The sequence below is a fragment of the Colobus angolensis genome, unplaced genomic scaffold (genome assembly GCF_000951035.1).
Source record: "Colobus angolensis palliatus isolate OR3802 unplaced genomic scaffold, Cang.pa_1.0 Scaffold215, whole genome shotgun sequence".
NCBI classification, from domain to species: domain Eukaryota; kingdom Metazoa; phylum Chordata; class Mammalia; order Primates; family Cercopithecidae; genus Colobus; species Colobus angolensis.
Genome location: NW_012115322.1, coordinates 5,059,310 through 5,079,686, shown reverse-complemented (window position 1 = coordinate 5,079,686; position 20,377 = coordinate 5,059,310). Strand labels below are relative to the sequence as shown.

The 20,377-nt window shown below is 36.1% G+C and overlaps 2 protein-coding genes across 5 annotated transcripts in view; one reads left to right on the top strand and one right to left on the bottom strand.

Moving 5' to 3' along the window:
* The window catches only part of ORC4 (origin recognition complex, subunit 4), an 86,545-nt gene extending 79,588 nt beyond the window's left edge, over positions 1 to 6,957 (bottom strand). Inside the window, exon 1 of one of the 4 annotated variants that reach the window (XM_011943071.1) lies at positions 6,686 to 6,957. The gene's annotated coding sequence lies outside the window, so the exon portion shown is untranslated. Of the gene's footprint in view, positions 1 to 6,660 lie in introns of all 4 variants that reach the window. The other 3 variants (XM_011943073.1, XM_011943072.1, XM_011943074.1) reach the window with 3 other exon arrangements.
* A 150-nt stretch (positions 6,958 to 7,107) lies between these two features.
* The window catches only part of MBD5 (methyl-CpG binding domain protein 5), a 520,295-nt gene continuing 507,025 nt past the window's right edge, over positions 7,108 to 20,377 (top strand). The window contains exon 1 of the mRNA XM_011943076.1: positions 7,108 to 7,738. The gene's annotated coding sequence lies outside the window, so the exon portion shown is untranslated. The remainder of the gene's footprint in view (positions 7,739 to 20,377) is intronic.

Genomic DNA, 20,377 nt, shown 5'->3' with positions numbered 1-20,377 from the left:
GACAGTCAATATCAGATGCTGGTGAGAATGTGGAGAAAGGGGAACCCTTGCACTCTGTTGGTGGAAATGTAAACTGGCACAGTCACAACAGAGAACAGTATGGAGCTCCGAAAAACACAACAAATAGAACTATAATCCAGCAATCCCACTACTGGGTATATACCCAAAAGAAAGGAAATGGCAAAGGATGGATAAAGGAATGTGGTACATATACACAATGGAATGTTATTCAGCCATTAAAAAAAGAATGAAAATCTGTCCTTTTCAACAACATGGATGCGACTGGTAGACATTATAAGGGAAAGAAGCCAGATATAGAAAGGCAAGTATCACATGTTCTTACCCATATGGGGAAGCTTCAAAAAAATTGAAGTCATAGAGACAGTGAGTAAAAAAATGTTACCAGAGACTGGGAAGGGTAGTGTTGAGAGGAGAATCAAGAGGAGATGGTTGATGGGTAGAAAAATATAGTTAGATAGAAGGAATAAAATATAGTGTTCAGTAGCACAATATAGTAATTACAGCTAACAATAATTTACTGTATGTTTTAGAACAATTAAAGGAGTGGAAATGAAGTGTCTCTAACACAAAGAAATGATAAATGCTTGAGGTAATGGATATCTCAATTACTTGATTTGATCATTACACACTGTATTTTTGTATCAAATATCACATACTCCCCCTATTATGTATCCATAATAATTAAAAATTAAAAAAAATTTAAACAAATATATGAGTTGTTAAAAAATTTTTGGCTCAAAGCATAAATATCTTAAAATCAAATCTCAGAAGTAAAAAAGAAAGATCATTAGGTTTTATTTATGGTAGTGGCAGACAGGACCAAACTTTCTGCTGAGGCCAACAAAAAACTAAATAATAATGAATGAAATAAGGTAATGTGAAATTTCATACCAAATTCCACGTGAAGGTAAGCCAGAAACAAACCACACACCAAGTAACTTTTGTTCTGAGGACATTTTCCTATCTAGAAGAAAAGGCTGAGAAAAAAGGCTGAGCTAATGGAAGATGTGCAGGTCTGTGGTAAAAAAAAAAATCAAAGCACAAGGCCAGGTGTGGTGGCTCATGCCTGTAATCCTACCCTTTGACAGGCCAAGACAGGAGGATTGCTTGAGCCCAGGAATTCAGGATCATTGTGAGCAATATAGCGAGACCTCATTTAAAATAAATAAATACAAAAAATCAAAATCAAAAATAAACATAAAAATACATGGCCCGCCAAAGCTGGGGACTCAGATAAGCTACCTAATTTACATTCAGACTTTAAGGACAACATCATTAGGATAAGAGGAAATTGAAAGAAAGTAGAATTCATGATCTTAAAGTCTTGCTTAACAACTGTAGAATGGTAGACGTTGAGTTCTTATGTTGAGTTCTTCAGCAACTTCTCCTGTAATTGTAAGAGGATCAATCTGCTTCAATGATTGCTCTCAGTTGGTTGTTGTCAACTTCCAGTGGCCTACCACTACAACCACCACTGCACTGTATGTTCACTAGCATTGATTAAGGAATCCAACTATCGAACATGAATAAAGTGACTTAGGACTGACAGCACTCCTAGAGATCTTTCCTAGAAAAATGTACCTTCTTAAGAAAGAGACTATTATTCTAGAACTCATATTCCTGTAATTTTTTAAATACAACTGGTATCAAGGCACACAAGAAAAAAAAATCATAAGCTAGCAGACACAGACTTAGAAAATTTAGAAACTAGAATTATCTCCAACAAATAACAAATGAACTACGAATATAGGCGGCCCTTCATAGCCACAGATTCACTCAACCAAGGAATAAAAATATATGTATATTTTTAAAAATACGACTATAAAAAGTAATAGAAATTTTTAAAAAGTCATGACAGTATAACAATATTTACATAGCATCATTCATCTTGATGAATACAGGGCAAGATAAAGAATTCCACACGATGATTTAACATTTCCTCTACCCCCACAACCACACTTGACTAGGAGAAAAAAAAAAGAAAAAAAGAATTCCACACAAAAACATCAGAGTGAAACAGCAGAAAAATTATGACCAAAAAATAAAAAAGAAAAAAAAATTCTAAAAGATTTCCTTCAAAGTAGCACGAATTATCAAGTTGGTACAAAATTAATTGCGGATTTTGCATTGTTGGAATTTGCCATTTGATACTGGAATACATTCCTAAATGTGGTTATGTTATACACCATTTTAATGGGCATTTCTCACTTTATTTTTTTTGCTAATGACTTATTACTTGCTGTTTATATTTATTTTGGACTATGGAAATGATGCTAGACAAAAAGCAAAGTCGAGTGATTTTCTTATTCAAGTTCAAAATGTGTCGTAAAACAGCAGAGACGACTCGCAACATCAACGATGCATTTGGCCCAGGAATTGCTAATGAACGTACAGTGTAGTGGTGGTTCAAGAAGTTTTGCAAAGGATACCAGAGCCTTGAGGATGAGGAGTGTAGTGGTAGGCCACTGGAAGTTGACAACAACCAACTGAGAGCAATCATTGAAGCAGACTGATCCTCTTACAATTACAGGAGAAGTTGCTGAAGAACTCAACATAAGAACCCAATGTCGACCATTCTACAGTTGTTCAGCATTTGAAGCAAATAGGAAAGGTGAAAAAGCTTGACAAGTGGGTGCCTCATGAGCTGAGCAAAAATTTAAGAAAACACCATTTTTAAGTGTTGTCTTCTCTTATTCTCCACAACAATGAACCATTTCTCAATGAGACTGTGAGGTGCAACAAAAAGTAGATTTTATATGACAACCAGCAATGACCAGCTCAGTGGCTGGATCGAGAAGAAGCTCCAAAGCACTTCCCAAAGCCAAACTTGCACCAAAAAAAGGCCATGGTAACTGTTTGGTGGTCTGCTGCGGGTCTGATCCACTACAGCTTTCTGAATCCTGGAGACACCATTACATCTGAGAAGTATGCTCAGTAAATCAATGAGATGCACTTAAAACTGTGATGCCTGCAGCCAGGATGGATCAACAGAAAGGGCCCAATTTTCCACAATAACACCCAACAGCACATTGCACAACCAACACTTCAAAAGTTGAACGAACAGGGCCACAAAGTTTTGCCTCAACTGCCATATTCACCTGACCTCTCATCAACTGACTACCACTTCTTCAAGCATCTCTACAACTTTTTTCAGGGAAAATGATTCCACAACCAGCAGGATGCAGGAAAAAGCTTTCCAAGTTTTTGGAATCCTGAAGCACACGTGGATCACTTGAGGTCAGGAGTTTGAGACCAGCCTAGCCAAAATGGTAAAACTTCACCTCTACTAAAAATAAAAATATTAGCCAGGCATGGTGGCACATGCTTGTAATCCCAGCTACTCGGGAGGCTGAGGCAGGAGAATCACTTGAATTTGGGAGGCAGAGGTTGCAGTGAGCCGAGATCATGCCACTGGATTCCAGCCTGGGCAAAAGAGTGAGACTCCATCTCGCTGGGGGGAGCACGGGGAGGTGGAATCTCCAAAAATCAAAAATAATAATTTAATAATTTGAGGTTAAGAAAGGTTTATGTATCTGAGTTGTTCCAAACATAAAGGTTTCACAGTAACTGAATCAAGTGTCAGTTTTTAAACTTAATTGAACACTAAACAAAACCAAAAATTCAGTTCCTCAGTCACACTAGCCACATTTCAAGTGCTCAAAAGCCACACGCAGCTTGTAGCTACTATAATGAACAGCACAAACATAGAACTTATTACCAGGAGTTTAAACTACATATAAAATTCAAAGAACAATGATAGCATATAAGATCTACATGAAGATAAAGTTGCCATCCCAGAAGAGAGTAATGCTCCAAGCACAGAGAAGATACTGGCCATACTGCTAGAAATCCCTGAGTAAAACAGACAACCCAATTAAAACACCAAAAAAACAAACAAACAAACAAAAAAACAAACCTCCACAAAAGATTTAAGAATTAAAAAGACAATTCTAGAAAGAGGAAATCCAAATAGCCGGTAAGTTTTTGAAAAAGTGTTCAAACTCTTTAGTATCCTGGGCAGAGTAAATTAAAACAACAATAAGATAAAGCCACATTCCTCAATTTGGGAAAAAGGAAAAATAACTCTTGGTGAGACAGTAAAAGTAAAGGGATCTACCAAATACTGCTGTCAGGGTATACATTGGTGTATCTACTTTGGAAAAGGCATAACTAGTGAATTTGAAGATAAACATACGTACGCTACAAAAACCCATGGTAATGTACGTAAGAATACATGTACAGTGGCCGGGCGCGGTGGCTCAAGCCTGTAATCCCAGCACTTTGGGACGAGGTCAGGAGATCGAGACCATCCTGGCTAACACGGTGAAACCCCGTCTCTACTAAAAACTACAAAAAACTAGCCGGGCGACGTGGCGGCGCCTGTAGTCCCAGCTACTCGGGAGGCTGAGGCAGGAGAATGGTGTGAACCCGGGAGGCAGAGCTTGCAGTGAGCTGAGATCCGGCCACAGCACTCCAGCTTGGGTGACAGAGCAAGACTCCGTCTCAAAAAAAAAAAAAAAAAAAAAAAAAAAAATACATGTACAAGAACATTCATAATAGCATTGCTCATAACTGCTAAAAACGAAACACAATCCAAATGTTTATTAATATTAGACTAAACTGTGGCTCATTTCCATTAAGACTTTTTATACTATACTTTTTATACTATAGATTACTATAATCCAATATAAGAACTAGAGCTAAATGTACTAATAGAGTTAAATCTTAGATGCATGAGAGAAAAAGATACATAATGATATGTAATATATAATTCACTTACAATTAAGAAACAGGCAAAACGAATCTAAATTGCTTAGGAATGCTGACACAGGTGGTTAAGAAATCCTAAGAAAGAAAGCAGTAAATAATTGCCATAAAAATCAGGATAGTGTTAACCTCTGAAAGAACTGAGGAAGGGGATGATCAGGAATAGAATGTAGAGGGGAGCTTCTCAGGGGCCACAGACATTTTAATTCTTGACTCTGGTAGTGATTACATAGAGTTCACACTTTATAGCTATTCATTATACTATGTATCGATGTTTGCATGCTTAAATACTAAATGTATGGAAAAAGACACAAAAAAATTAAAATTGTATCTAAGGCACATTAATTGCCTTGCTGTATTTTTTTTTTTTCATTACAAAGTGGCAGACAATTGGTTACACTATAAAGAAAATTTTAAAGCACAAGAGTCTACTTTTGATTCCATCGGACATGATTACCGTACACAATACAAAAGATAGTAAAGGCTAAGCAATGGTGCACAAATGGGGTCCATTGCCCAAACTTACAGAAAGTAAGACGTGGAAAATTAGTAACTTTAACTGATAGTGTACCCCTAAAGAAACTACACCGGCCGGGCGCGGTGGCTCACGCCTGTAATCTCAGCACTTTGGGAGGCCGAGGCGGGTAGATCACTTGACGTCAGGAGTTCGAGACCAGCCTGACCAATATGGTGAAATCCCGTCTCTACTAAAAACACAAAAAAATTAGCCGGGTGTGGTGGCACATGCCTGTAGTCTCAGCTACTCGGGAGGCTGAGGCAGGAGAATTGCTTGAATCCAGGAGACAGAAGTTGCAGTGAGCCCAGATCGCGCCACTGCACTCCGGCCTGGGAGACAGCAAGACTCTGTCTCCAAAAAAAAAAGAGAGAAAAGAAAAAAAGAACCTACCCAACAGAATTAAATACCAACATAATAAATATGAAGGATTTTAGATTATTGGTTTTTGAAAAACGTACAAAGATGACATTCCTTCAAACTACCTTTACAAAACAACTGAGACTGTAATGGTTTATATTGATTGTATGAAAACAATGTGAAAAAGAACCAGTACTATTTCACTATAAAACCTTTACCAATGTAAATTTATAAATCCTTTCTTAAATATTTTAATTCTAATTTTATGATAGAAATTCATTATTTTCATCAAAAACTGCTGGCATTTGGGAAACCAAAGGCTCAAAAACTAAGAATAGTAACCATAGAAGACGAAACAGTCCTTTTAAAACTCATCATCTACACTACAAGGGGAAACTTTGATCACGTCCTTTCTCTTCATCAATCGTAAAACTCAACATTAAGGACTACACAATTCCACATCCCTCTCCGAGATAAAGCAAAGGCTTTGTGTTGTAGCAACAATGCAAGACACGGAGGGAAGCTCCACTCAAGACCTCCCTGCCTGCTCCTTCCCCAAAGCCACTCCAGAATACCAGGGAGGGTTAAGAGGTAAGGCATGAAGAGCGCAATATCCAATATAAGCAATGCGTCTGATGCATCTGGTCAAAATGCATACAGAGGACTTGTTTCTGTCCCTAGATAGAGGTCTCCCGTTCTGCAGTCATGAGAGTCAGCTGCTGAGACTTCACAGTTCCCTTCTCGGACCGTCACGCTCCTCACTTACCACTCCGATGCAAAGCTAGTCTCAGGACTCCCTGCACGTGTCAAGGATTCGTCGGCAGGCTCACGGGGGTGCCAAATGACAGAGCTCGCCTGGTCCTGGCCTTCCTGGCCTATACAAGCCTGCCCCCTTCCCAATTCCCAGTCTCCACAGCCTTCCATCCTCCCCCTTTCGATTCACCTTTCGCCACCGAAGCCCCTGGCCTTCGTTTGCAGCAAGTTTACCCCACCATTACCTCTCGCATAAAAGCCTGCCTTTACCAGGGCAAAGGGGGGAACCAACGCCTGCAGGAATTGCTTCACCAGATCGGCTGGACGCGTCCTCTGCTAGGCTTCACCTGCTGTTGGCGACGGTACACAACCACTCCCAGCATGCCCCGCGCACGCACCACCTCTCCCACCCGGCCCCGCTCCCGCCCAAACACGTGACCCCCTTTCGTCTCCGTCCACGCCCACTTCCGTTCCTCCACTTTCCCTTAGGAAGGAGGAGGGAGCTGGGGGTGTTAAAAGCGTAGCAACTTCCTCCTCTTCCCCGCCCCCGCCCCTGTACCCCCTGCTACAATGTCTTCCGGGTCGCGAGCGCCTCTGCGCCTTCTGGGAAAATAGCTCATTTCCTCCCCTCCCCCTCCTCCTGCCTTCAACCAACCAGCCACCCGTCAGAGAGGGACATGCGCAGTGAGTGCCTCCCGTCTCTTCTACCCGAACCCCCCTCCCCCCCAAGCAGAGAGACCCCAGCAGCAGCAGCAGCTGATGATGAAGAGAGAGGCAGTGGCAGAGGGGGGGCACCTTTTATTTCTATTTTTAAAGGGACAGGACACTAATTCTATCCCACTTCAACCTTGAATTGAGGGGGGTGGGGGGAAGGCGGCTGAGTTCCTTCCCCCACCCTCCAGCCCTGAGCCCTGAGAGGGAGATTGAGCCTGAGAGAGGAGGAGAAGGAGTTTCTTCTTCTTCGAAAACCCCCATCCACGACTCCTACCCCCTCACCCCTCCAACTCGCCTCCCTCCCGAGCCCCCTCCACCCTCCTCCTCTTTGGCCGTGAGAGGAGGAGAGAAAGAAACCAAAAGCCTCTTAGCAACACAGACCCTTTGCTGCTGCTGCTGCTGCTGTTGCTGCTGCTGCTGCTGCTACTGCTGCTGCTGCTACTGCTGCTGCTTGGCCCTGGCTGGAGACATCTCACTACACCCAGGAGCAGCCACTTCCCCAGCTCTCCTCCTCCTCCTTCGCCTCCTCCTCCACTCCCCCCCTTTATTACCCTTTGTGTCATCCTCCACAGCTCCAGGGAAGGCACTCAAAAGTGGGGGGCAGGAAAGGTAAGTGTGTCTGTGGGGGCTTCATTGCCTTCCTCTGGCTCTGACTTTCACTCCGGGGCAACAGTAGCACCAAACCACATACGCAGTGGAGCTCCGGGGTGAGGAGGGGGTGGTGCTGGGGGGGGGGGTAGTGAAGGAGGGGTTGGAGTAGGGAGGGGTGTGTGAGGTGGGGTGCCCATCCTGTCAGGGGAGGAAGGGCACTTTTATTTTTATTTGCTGTTGTCAAAAGTGGTTTCTCTCCTCCAGCTAACATCTGATTGTGTCTTGCTCCAGTGGGGGGAGAATACAAAAACAACCCCCTCCTTCCTCCAATGAGGCGCCAGGGAAAGAGACAGAAAGAGGCACACTTTCTAGATGTCACTTAAAAAAAATTCATTGGAGAGCTCTTTTTCCCCAGGAAAAGCTCCACTGCATTTGTTTCTGAGTGGGAAAATGTCGGGATCTGGATTGTATTGGAACTGCTTATCCATTTGTAGACCTGAGTGTTTTCCCCTTTTTGGTCCTGTATGAGATTTGGATATTGACTTTAGTGTTGGAAGACTTGATTGGTTTTTGCTTTAGGGGTTTCATTTTCCATTTTTTCGTTTTGTCTGACTTCCATGGAAAATTTCAAATTTTTAGTTGGTAGAGGCCTTTGGTTAGGTTTTGACTTGCATTATTGTTTTTTTTTTTTTTTTTTGTTAAATGTCTGTTTCATATATCAGTATATAAAGTCCAAAGCTCTAAAATGCTTAAAGTTTAAATGCCACTAGTATTGTCTGTTCCCACATATGTTCCTGATACTTATTTTCCATGTGATGAGAATATTAGCTTTTTTATAATTAATCTGGGTATTTTTGTAATCTTTGTAACTTGTCTGAACAAGTAATCCCCATTGAAAACTTTATGTTGTTCTGGCTGCATGGAAGGCCAAACCTCTCCATCAATAGTTTGCTGGATTGGTACCACTTTCAGTTTTAGCTGAATTATTTATTTACTGTTGAAAATTGAGATGAGCTTTTCATCTCAATTTCTCTTGGGGTTCTGAACCAAATTGCTCACTATATGTAAAAGGACACAAATTTCTAAAATATGTTTTGATGAGTCAAAGCAATCATGAACTTATAGTTAGTATATTAATTTCGGTTAGCTATAAATTGAAAGGTAAATCCAGATTTAAGTTTATGGAATAACAGTATTGATAAAAATCACTATTCATTTTTCTATAATATGTTCTTAGTGCATAGCTTTAAAATCCAGTGCCGTATTTTATTTCACAAATGCTAGAAAGTATGTTTCTGATGTAGGCCTTTTACTAGGGCTTATATTGGAAAGTGTTATTTTGTTTCATATGTACATTTCTTTATTCTTTCCTTGAAGATGGATGCACACATGCATATACACACACTCTGTCGCTCTCGCTCTCTCTCCCTCACACCCTTTTTTTTTTTTTTTGTAACTGCATTGGTATCTCTGATCCCATAATTTATGTCAGCAAAAAATATTCTTCTGTAAAGCAGCAATTTTGTGATCAGACTGGCAATATGAAAACAGCAATTTGATTAACTAGAAAGGATTGAAGAAATACAAATCTAGAAGTATATTTGGCATAAATATTATAAAGACATGATAATACTTCTAATTTTTTATTTGCTTGATGGTTAAAGCTAAAACATAATATATTTTAGTGACAGTAAAGCATTGCATATGTAGAAACTTGTTCTGTAAAATTTTAATTATCAACTGTGTGCAAAAGTAGGCATTTACATACCGAAATAAAAAAGCTTTATAGCAGTAAACAATATGATCTTATTTCCCTTATGTTATAAATTTGGACAATTTTTTACCTTTCTCTGAGATGTAATTAGTGTGCTTAAGCAGAAATCTGTGTCAAGTTCAAGTTTTTCTCCCAACATCAATACTGCCATTCCAAGTCCTTGTAAGGTTTCTTGTTCTCACCTTAAAACCTCAGCAACCTTAAAGGTAAGAGAGAGACAGTAGAACTTACTGAAGAAATTAATTTTAAGTAAGCGAATTATGTAGGTAATCGGGGTGGTAGTTGCCCAGTAGGCAACTGAGTGAAAATTTAGTCTTGAGTTTAATGTCTTTCCTTATTTTGTTTCTTTTTTTTAAAAAAAACGTTTTTTATCACACCCCTCACCCTCACCCCCATGATCCTTTTGGTTAGAAGATTCCAGACTTTATCTAAGTTGGATAATGATTTATGTTTAGAAAACCTTGTTAAGTATTAAAAACTGTTGATTCTTGAGGATTGTAATTGTTCAACTGGGTGATATCTTGGAGGTCACTATATCCAACTCTATATATTGCTGAAGTTCTGAGAACTCGAACTTGCCTGAGGTTCCAAGGCCTGTAAGTGGCAGAGCAGGGAGCAGAGAACTCAGGTCTCCTGATGCTCACTATGCTGCACTACCTCATTTCCTTTGTCAGAAATGAAACTATTATGTACAGTTCTGGGTATACCACTTGAGGGTTTCATATGGGGGCATATTATTGTACGAATATTAAGGTGAATAGCTTTAAAGCTATTATTTTGTCTACTTAAATTCAGTAATTTGTTAACTTTTTAAAGAAGTACTAATTGTACTTATTGTAGGTTATTACTATTTTGAAGATAATTTCAGCTTTCTCTAATACTTATTTTCCTCCTGCACTTAACAATTAATCAGTAAATATACTTACTGTTGTATTAAGGACCCATACTTATAAGAATAAATGGAATGCATATTCTATTATAAATGCTTACTTGTGAGTCTTGCCCTATGTACTGCCTAAAAACAAACATTTTTATTTTGTTAACACATCCTTCTACTCTCAGCACAATATCTGGTACACAGCAGGTCCTATTGGTAGCTTGTCATAATCTGCATTAGTTTTAGAGTTAGGCATATTTGAATTTCTTTACTTCCATATGTGGAATTCGTTTCCTCTCCTTTTCTTGTCCTCCCTTGCCACAATTTTCACTACCATGAACATTTTTTCTTTATCTCTACTGTGGCTCTCATTTTATCTAATTAACAGCCAAAGTAAATACTATTAACTATATGGTACTCATAGTAACAAGACATATTCCCTTCTTATACGGGAAAAAATTTGGCAAAAGTGATTTATTATGAATAAGCAACAATGATCCAACACATTCCAGTTAAAAATATGCTTGTAAAAATTGTTCAGGATGCACTTAAGTTTTGTTTCATTGACCGGCACAATAGGTTGTTGGAATGATTAGGCCGCTTTTACCAGCTCTATAAAACAAGTGCTACTTAGGTGACATGTTTCCCTGACTTTGTTTTTTTGGTCCTTACCCAGACAATTACCAACTTTCCAGTTTTCTATGGATATGAAGATATACTTCTAGTCATCAGTGGGACCCCCATGAAGTCAGCCAGAAAGCCTATATCCAACTTATGTACCTTTGCAAACTTGTCTGGATTTTGACTGTATGTGCAAAACAGATTGTATTTAGCGATTCATTAAACATCTTTTGATCATCTGCTGTCTGCCAGGCACTGTGCTAGGCATCTGAAAAACAAAGATGGTCCCTGCAGTTTAATGTGAAGAGCTATCTTAATTGTATTCCACAAGTGTATTGGTCATATCTTTGTTTTGGTGTTTCTACCTAAATAAATTTTATATTAACTAAATGGATACTGTTAGGTGGAAAAATGCATGTCTAAGAAGAATATTGCTGTTATTTTATTAAAATACAAATATATAAAGAAAAATTTTCCACTTAATACTGTATTCTAGGGATTTATATTCTGTAAATAGTTAACACATTTTAGACAATGAAAATAGTCTTATGTGGCTGCCTTTGCTGGATTTTTATTGCTAACCGTAATTCTTTTAAGATGACCAACAATGTTCATTAAATTATCTCATTAAATTTTTCCGGAAAAAGCACCCCAAACTCTCTAAACTTAAATCTTTTTTTCAAAAGTAACTTTTTTCTTTTTTACCTCATGTAACAGATTATCATTCATGATTCATTGGAAGACATTGTACATTTTCATTTTGAGTTTTCAGATATTTTCGACCATATTTTAGCAAATCTAACAGCATGATTTAATTATTCTGCAGTAATTAGTGTGCACTATTTAGGAGTTTTGGAACTTTTAGTATGTAGTAGAAATATCATTGCAAAATCCTCGTAAGAAACTTCCCAATTCTAGTTCTAAGTCAGTTGTAATTTTTACTCTTTATTATAAGTGGTATAGTTTGTATAGCTTTAGTAAAATGGATTAGAATTTTCTTTGTAGATGGTTGTTTCAAAAACAAAAGAATCTTATCTCAGTTCCTGTCATGGCTTTCATGTGTAATCAAAAAGTATATTAAAGAGAAAAAGTACTGGATTCAATTTGCCCTTGTTAAAGTATACCTTTTACAAAAGTATTGATTAGCAGTTAAAAAGAAGGTGGGGGTGCCTCTGCTGGTGCAGTATCTTGTGAAGATAAATAGACTCCTGAGTGGTGAATTCTGATCTCTTTCACATTCATTCTTAAATTTCTGTTTTAGTAATAATCATAGTTACCATTTATTATAAGTACCCAGCACTGTGATAAATTCAATTCACATTACATTTATTACACTTTCTAATTCAAAACACAGTCACAGTAGAGTTTTTATCTATCTGTACACTGGTAAGTGATGGTAAATTATGGCCCTGATAGCTTGACAAACTAATGGAAAATTTCTGAAAGTTTACAAGGATAGAAAAACAAAGAAGAAAAACCCAGTCTTTTATAAGGAATGTAAATATAGACCATTGTACAATTTAAAATATACATAATGTCAGTCTTTTCTTTGTATGGCAAAAATGACATTTGGGAGCTGCTCATGGTGGCTCAACACTTGTAATGTAATCCCAGCTACTCGGAGGCTGAGGCGGGAGGATTATTTGAGCCCCGGATTTTGAGGCTGCAGTGAACTATGTTCACACCACTGCAATCCAGCCTAGGCCACAGAGTGGGACCTTGTCTCTAAAAATAAAAAATAAGGTCAGGTGGAATAGCTCAAGCCTATAATTCCAACAATTGGGAGGTGAGATAGGAGGATTTATCACTTGAGGCTAGTAGTTCAGGATAAGCCTGTGCAATATAGTGAGACCTGATCTCTAGAAAGTCAAAATAGTAGCTGAGCTTGGTGTGGTGCAGACTGTTGTCTCAGCTACTCAGGAGGCTGAGGTGAAAGGATCTCTTGAACTCAGGTTGAGGCCGCAGTGAGCCATGATCATGCCACTGGACTCTATGCTGAGCAACAGAGTGAGACCCTGTCTTTAAATAAATAAACAAACATAAAAATAAACAGTAAAAAAAAGTTCAGTTCAATCCTTCTCTCTATTAAACTTCCTATAACTTGCATGGAGTTACATTTAATATTTTCTTGTATAAAGTTAAAGGGTTTTAACAATTTCTGATCCAATGAATATTTACTATAAAATTTTTAATATAAATGTGTTGGTGGTGTAAAAGCCCATAAAAAAATGGGAAGTTTGTATTGTCTTGTGCTTTGGTGTATGTATACACATTATCTTCTGGACTCTTATCATACATTTTCATAATTACTACATTACATATATAGGATTAAGTTTAATGTACTCTTTTTAGTACTAAAGTCAGAAATAGAATAAGAATGATCAACTTGTTGGGTTCTCTAGGTGCCTAAATTATTTCATATTTGTACTTAAAAAAAGCTACTGAATTAAAATACTTTATGATACAGCTCTCTTTGGATAGTTGAGTTTTACGTCCTTTACTTTTAAGAGAAAAAAACAATTAAAATTTTTTTTCCTGCTTTTATTACTTAAGTAACTTTTGTGTCTCTGTGTAAATACATGTTCATATTATAAATTTATACAGTTTGAATATCCCTAATCCAGAATTCCAAAAGCCAAAATGCTTCAAAATCTGAAACTTTTTCAGCACTGACATGATGCTCAAAGAAAATGCTCAGTGAAGCATTTTGGATTTTGGATTTTGAGGTTAGGGATGTTCAACAGATATATAATGCAAATATTCCCAAATCTGTAAAAATCCAAAATTCTGAATACTTCTGGTCCACAAAACCTTTTGAATAAGGGATATCAGCTTGTATTGACTCTATCATCCTACAAATATTATGCCAGTACATAATGACCTGCAGAGTTTGGAAACATTTTTAAATGCTAAAGAAATATTCTTTATCATCTGTTACACATTAGAAAGAAAAGTTTATTGCAAATTTTTTTTGCTTATAAGAATAATCTGAATAATCAGTAGTATGATCTTAAATAATTTCTTTAAACAACCCAAAGATAATTCAGTTAAAAGTAAATATTCTAACTCTTACACACTTAGAGTATTTCTGTTTGAAGTATTTCTATGTCATGTAAGATGTCAGAAGCTGGAATGACTCACTATAACTCACAGTAACTCTTCAAAGAGACAAAGTGAGATCTAGGCTTAACTTACATTAAGATATAATTTATTCAGAGTTGGATATGACAGATTTTGATTTGCGTCCTTATTTCAGTTGACCTATGTAACCTTTTATTAGAGAATTTGTAATTAAATTCAGTGTCATTGAGTAGATTATTAGAACACATTGTTTTAAAGGACTAATATGAGTTATGTAAATCAGTCACCAACCTTGAAATGTTGAAAAGTTTGTGTACACACATGCTTCACTGAATTCTTTTGCTAACCAATCAAGATTCTAGCAATGGGAGGAAAATTTTCTGTGTGGTGCTAATGTTAAAACTTAAGTTCATGTGTAGCTTTTTTTAAAAAAAATGTAATGTCTGTATCTCAGAAGTTAGAAGTAATCCCAAAGTGTTTTTTAAGATTGACTGTGTGCTAAATTATTGTTTTTTAAGATTGACTGTGTGCTAAATTATATTTAGGGTTATCCTTGTATTCACAACTACTGTTTTTTATATGCCATGAGTCCAGAAATATCTACTAATCTATTGGCCATCAACTAACTTAATACATACATTCTTAATATTATTAGGATCTAAAAATAATAATTTAGACTGTTATAAGTACATTTACTGATGTTGGGGGAGGGAAATATTCCACATTCAATAAAAGCAAATATTGATTTTTAAATAGCTTTGTTACTTGGGATATACTGACCTAAAAAGAATTCGCTGTGTAAGATATAAAGGATTCTTATTTGAAAAGTTATAAAGTATCATTAATGAGTATTAAGTAACATAAAAATATTTAGGAAATCAAATACGTGCTCCTCTAATATTCAGAGGCTGTTTTTTTTAGTGTTATTCCAAAATCATTTTCCTTCTATATTTGTCACACTGGAGTTTGTGCTGAAGGATTTCTTGGCCATTTTAGACAATGTAATCTAGTTAAAAGGTTTGTTTATGCTTCCCATCTCTGTTCTGCTGATGGTATTAGAATGCAGGCCAGAGCCAGACATCTAACTGTTTATAACATTCAAACTTCAATTAAAGCTACAGTGTTCAGTTTACTATGTATCAGAAAGCTCTTACTAGCTACAAATATCACTCATAATGATGACAGTGATGTTGACTAGCCATAAACTTTCCTAAATCATACCACTCCTTAAAAATACTTTTTTAAAAATTTAGGTGTTAACCTTTAATTCTTTCATAGACGTCTAAAATTAAGCTATTTTTTTTTACGAGAAGTAATATAGTCTTTTCCTTTAACACTTTTTATAATAAAACCTAACAGCATATATTATTGCATGTATTATTTAAATGGTCCACCTTAGTTGTTTTGAAATTAATAAATTTTGTAGAAGGTGTTACTTTGCTATTCAGTTTATTCAAATTTTCTTCCCAGCTTGAAAAATATAGCAATATGTTGCCCACTAGAAAATAAACCTAACAGTCACATTAGTCAGGTGTTCTTACATGTATGAAAGGAGTCTAGTCCCACATAACACAGATTTTAATTTAACATTATATAGCTTTTCTGGGCTGCTGTTGTTATTGTTTTAAGTATTTTGGTAAATTGTTTTAGAAGGGTTTTTTGTTTTTAAAAATTATTAGGAATTATTTAAAACCATTTCTTAAACAGGTTCGGTTTTTGTGTAGTTTACCTGGGCCAGTCAGAAAAGGACTTGAATTTTATGTGTGTTTAATTTTTCTAATTAGTAGGCAAATTTGCTATATTACATTGGTTTATTTTTTTACAAAATCAAATTTTAGTTTTTATTAATTTTAGACCTTGAATGACTAAATCTATACATTCTTTATGTATGTACATGTATTTTTTGTTGACATCCAAGTTTATAAGAGGTATAAGCAACAGATCATTTAGGAAAGATGAAAAATCTTAATAAATCGAATGAATTGCTGGTAAAATGCTTTTAATTAAGAAATACTATGATGGAGATATTAAAAGAAACTTTTAAGTAATATAAAAATTTAGGGGTTGGGTATGGTGGCTCACGCCTGTAACCCCAGCATTTTGGGAGGCTGAGGTGGGTGGATTGCTTGAGGTCAGGAGTTCGCGACCAGCCTGACCGACATGGTAAAACCCCATCTCTATTAAAAATAAAAAAGTTAGCCGGGCGTCATGTCACATGCCTGTAATCCCAGCTACTCAGGAGGCTGAGGCAGAGGTTGCCTCCTGAGTGCAGATATCATGCCACTGCACTTCAGCCTGGGTAGCAGAGTAAGACTCTGTCTCAAAAGAAAAAAAAAAAGTTGGGAAATACTATCAAGTGTATCTGAAGATAAGAACGAAAAACAACCATGCAAAATTTAGATTTATAGTTTAAATCCATGGAAAGATCTCTAAGATAAGCTAGGTTGAAAAGCACATCACAAAATAATATACACAATATGATGTCATTTATGTAAATGTACAGAATAATAAGTATGTAATGTTTACGAATGTATACATTTACATCCATATAATATGTGTTTTATACTATCTGTACCATAAAGACATACAGTATATGCCATATAAAAATACTTCAATACATTAAGAAAAGATCTGGAAGATAGGTATCAAATTACGTGCTTTGTATATTGAAAGTATATATGTGGGATGTGGGAAGGTTGAAGAATTCTTCTTTTTATGCAATCTTTAGCATTACTTGGATTTATTTGTAGCAATAAGCTTATATTCATGTAATGATTTTGTGATGAGAAAATATACTTATGTATTAAATAAAAAATGACCCAGGAAAATTGCAGTTCTAGTCTAAATAGTCACATGAATATATCCCTAGAATATCTTGAAGAGAATGTAGTATTGGCTAACAGTCATCATTGCTTGATAGAGAATAAAGTCTGTCAGACTTATCTAATCTTATCTAACAGGGTGAAAAGCCTAGTCAGTTGAGGAAGGAACAATGGATATAATGTAGTTTTTAAATATTTTGCTTCTTACCAAAAAATGTACTTCTCACTGTCCTGGAAAAAATATAGACTGGGCTGCTGGTGATAAAGGATGTCAGTTATAAAGTGGTAGACAATTTCAATCTGAGATAAGATACAATATATGGGAATAAAATGAAGTTTATTATTTTAATCAGTGATCCAAATTATTATATGTTCACTCAAAGTACAGATAGTGTAATCATGTACTATTTTTGTAATGTTTTCTATAATCAGGTACTGGTTTGAATAGAGGACAAAAATAAAACAAAGTTTGAAGACTAAGTACTTTTTTTTAAGTGACTGAAACATGTACTTGAAAAACACTTTAAGAACCTTTGCAAAATAACATTAAACTGAGTGTGTAAATATGCCTTGTAAAAAAAAGCAATTAGAATTCTGTAGAGTTAATCACAGTGTGCTTTTGGGGAGGACCTGAGTTAATCAGGGTTTAGGTGGAGTTTAGATACTAGTTTGTCACAGAAGAGGGTAATTCAGGTAAAGACAAAGCTTCCAATGGGATGAAAGGATTGGGAAGCTTATTTTTACTAGTTTGAAAGCTGGGATTAAAATTCAGAGTAGCCTGGTAAATTAGGGAAATGCTTAGAAATAATATACAGTACCTTAACTTTTATGGTTCTAAAATTTTATTTCCCTGAATGTAGTTTTGAAAAGAAAGAAGTAGAGAAAGGGGGAAAATCATTTGCACAAAAAATAAGGAAATGAATAGGTCTTCGCAGTTATGACTGGAAAGTCCATTTGAGTCTGAAGTAAGTGTTTTCTGAATATGAGTTGGAAATGAAAACACTGTAGTTAAGGCAGCAAACATGGAAGAATACTAACTGTGGTTCTTTTTTCTTTCATAAATAAAATTTTTACCCAGGTTGATCCCTAGGATCAATAGTAAATAGAACACAGTTACAACTATAAATCATATATAAATGCTAAAAGTAACAAAGGATACAGCTTATGTTTTCTCCATTTTCTTTGTAAGTTTTGTTTGCGTCTACTTTATTTCCAGGTACTCCTATGATGTAAATTACCATCTAGTCTTCACCTACACCCAGAAATTGAACTTTTTTATTTCTTCCGAAAGTTTAAAGAGCTCTTTCTAATATGGCTCTGTATTTTTTTTAGCAGAAAAGTCATAGTGAATTTCTTTAAACGGTAGTTATTGTTGACTCAGTGTTTATCTCTTTTTCACAAAGGGTTTGCCAGAGTCTTTCTTTGACAAACATATGTTGTTACTATTATGTGCTCAGTGGGATAGTGAGCGAAAATAGACATAGGTCTTGATCTCCCGGAACTTATATCTAAAGATAGAAAAGGATATTAGTGAAATAATCGTATGAATAAATGCAAAGTTGGAACTGTTTCAATTGCTGTAAAGAGGTACATAATATTTAATATGAGGGCTTTTAGAAGGAGAATTTACTCAGTGGGATCAAGAGGAATTTTTTTTTTTTGGAGGAAATGTTTATTTAGCTGAGATCTCAAGTAAGTTAATTTGATCAAGATGAAGAAAAGAGTTTTCTGGGAAGAAGGAATAGCATATACAGAGGTTTAAGGTGGGAGGGAGCATAGTAACAAATATTAAACAAAGGTCAGTGTGGCAGAATTCTAGAGCAAGAGGTTGCATGGTAAGTGATGATGCTAGGGAGTTAGATAGGAGCCAAACCGCAGAACTTTGGGTAGGCCAAGCTTTTCTTTATCCTTAGGGTTAATATTTCACCTTAGACTAATGTTCCTTAGGTTTAACAAGAAAAACCTACTATTAGTTATAAAAGGTTTGTATTATAGAAGTTCATTTTTATTTCAGTTTAAAACCAATAATGCTTTTTCCCATAGAATCATGGTTACAGTGACAGATCTCATAAGAAACCCTTTTAACAGAAATGACATTGGAAACCAGTCAACGTAGTGTCATAAATATAACCAGGTAGAAGTCAGAAAAGAAAAGGAAGGAGATTAAAAATTATGTCTATATGTATTCAAAAGAGAATGTCCTAGGTATGATTGAGTAAGCTGTGAATAATGAAGGAAAAAGCCTTACTTCAAGTGCATTAGACTGATGCAAGAGATCCTAACAAATGATGGTGAGGGACACATTCAGCTGGACAGCTTAGAAGATCCTCAGCTGGCACCTCCATATAGAACAGTGTGATAATGTCGAGCAAACCAAGGTAGAAGTAGAGTAGAAGTATCACATTCATAATTTGTTCTGAATCTAGCACATATTTGTGTCAGTTGTTAGAATATAAACATTTAAAAAATTATATACTGGTAAGAAATGCAGAGCTACCAAATGTCAGCAATACAGATGCCAACTTTATTTTGATTATATTTAGAGTGATTTCATACTGTTAGAAGTGATTATAAATTGCTCAGTTGTACTAAGTATTTTAGGCCATAATGTTAGCTTTGAATATCTTAGTGTGTATCACTTGGAGTGATACTTTAAAGAGGAAGTTGAAGAAATTTAATTTTTTAATTCTTATTTTTCTTTTAACTTATAACATTGTCAATAAATTATCTTCATTTCATGTTGATCTTAAGTTTTAAGCCTCTTTGGACACCAGTTTCTGTCTGTGTAATTAACAATCTATGTAATAACTGAAGATTAAAGAAATGTCCAAAATATTAAGAGCATTATAAAAAAATAATTGGTTAAGTCACTTGTATTAAGAAGAAAATGTCACAAAAATGTAATAAATTGTAAGAGAAAAGGAAGATATGTACAAGTCTTCTTTAAATAAACAGCATATCACGTAACGGTTGATGAATTCTGCCAATGCATGAAGTTGAAAATTGATGAATGTACTTCATCAGATGATCCTGAACTTAATTTTCTCGCATTCTCAGGTACAGCAGACCATACTTTTGTAGCAGATTGGCATCTAAAAATAAGAACTATAGAATTTGCAGCTTGTTTATTTGTTTACTTATTTTTAAAACATTCTAATTGAGACAATACCAGCATTGATTCATTTTCCATGCAATAGCTAGCAGACTAATTTTAATTAATAGACCAACAATGTTTGGAAAGCTTATTAGAATGTTTGACAGCCTGGGCACCATGGTAAAACCTCATCTCTGCAAAAAATGCAAAAAATTAGCCAGGCATGGGGCAAGCGCCTGTAGTCCCAGGTCCTTAGGAGGCTGAGGTAGGAGGATCACTTAAGCCTGCGAGGTCAAGGCTGCAGGGAGCCGTGATCATGCCACTGCACTCCAGCCTGGGTGACACAGTAAGACCCTGTCTCAAAACAAAAGAATGCTTGAAAAGACAG